Below are 1,679 nucleotides of genomic sequence, written 5' to 3' on the forward strand. Positions count from 1 at the left end.
CCCACTCCCAATATAGGCTCACTCCACCCTCCCTGACCCCCACTCCCAATATAGGCTCACTCCACCCTCCCTGACACCCACTCCCAATATAGGCTCACTCCACCCTCCCTGACCCCCACTCCCAATATAGGCTCACCCCCTAATATGGACTTACCCTACCCTTCCATTCCCCCAACCCCCAATACAGCCTCACCTTACCCTCCTTGGCCCCCACTCTCCATGATGCTCCTGGCCCCTCTGATTGTTGCCTCCTGGGAACAGTGTCCAGGAGGTGGCCAGGGCTGCCCTCAGCTTGCTCTGCTGAGCCGGAGACAGTGGAGACCACAGTACAACCTTCGTCTGCTCTCAGCCAGGCTGGACACGGCCGGGAAGTGGACCTCACGCCCCGACCTGGATAACCGGAGCCATCTGGCCAGCGGCCCAGGCTTCAGTGTATGTGCTGGACAGGCCCCTGGACTCTCAGGGCTTGGACCACTGGGCAGGCCTCTGGGTTCCCAGGTCCAGTGCGTATGAGAAGCAACTTTCTGATGACCGGCTGTCCATGGTCATCGTGCATCTGTGAGGAAGGTTCCCTTCCAGAAAGTGGCCGGGTATCAGCAGGTCGATGTCTCTCGACAGAGGAGTAGCTCAGAATGCTCCCCTTCCCGCAGGAGTGGCTGCGGGTGGTGGTGTCCCATTGCTCAGACTCACAGCGACTCCGTACAACGGAACGAAACCCACCTTGTCCTGTGCCGCCCTCACGGTTTGTTCTTGTGGTGAGTTCACTGTTGCGGCTACGGTGTCAGTCGCTGTGTCTAAAGGCTTCCTCTTTCTCCCTGCCCCTCCGTTTGACCAAGCATCTTGTCCTGTTCCAGGGACTGGTCTCTCCTGACAACATGCCCACAGTGCGTGGCACACAGGTCTGTCTCCCTGTCCTCGACTCTAAGGTGCGTTCTGACTGTGCTTTTCCAGGACAGCCTTGTTTGTTCCTTTGGCAGGCGATGACGGCTCTTTCAATGTTCTTCTCCAGCACCGTGATTCCAGGGCATCGACTCTTCTGTGATCTTCCTTGCTCAGGGTCCAACTTTCACTCGCACAGGAGGCAACTGAAAATACCCTGGCTTGGGACAGGCGTGCTTCGGTCCTTAAAGTAGCGTCCTTGCGTTTCAGCACTTTGATGAGGGCTTGAGCAATGCGGTGCGTTCTTCGCTCTCTGGAGCTGCCGCCATGAGCACTGATTGTGGGTCCAAGCGAGACAAAGCCCTTGTCAGCTTCAGTCGTTTCTCTGTTTATTGTGATTTATTTATTGGTCTGGTTGTGATAGTTTTTGTTTTTGTTTTGAATACGTTCAGCTGTAATCCATCCCGAGGGTTGCAACCCTTGGTCTCCCTTCAGGAGACTCAAGTTCAGTTCCAGCCTATGTATTGTGTGTGCCTCTGTCTGTCCACAGACGCCTGTGTGTTGTTAAGATGGACAGGTTTCACTGGAGCGTCCAGTCTAAGACTGGGAAGAAATTCTTGACAATCCTCTTCTGAAAACCAGCTATGGAAACCCTAGAACCCTGAACCACACTGACTGCCATGCAGTCAATGTGGACTCACGGCGACCCTACAGGACAGGGTGGACCTGCCCCTGTGGGTTTCTGAGACTGTAGCTCCTTCCAGGAGCAGAAAGCCCTGTCTTTCTCCCAAGGAGCTGCT

This window comes from Echinops telfairi, unplaced genomic scaffold, assembly GCF_000313985.2.
Source record: "Echinops telfairi isolate 266 unplaced genomic scaffold, ASM31398v2 ScPeMD7_7458;HRSCAF=8496, whole genome shotgun sequence".
Classification (NCBI taxonomy): domain Eukaryota; kingdom Metazoa; phylum Chordata; class Mammalia; order Afrosoricida; family Tenrecidae; genus Echinops; species Echinops telfairi.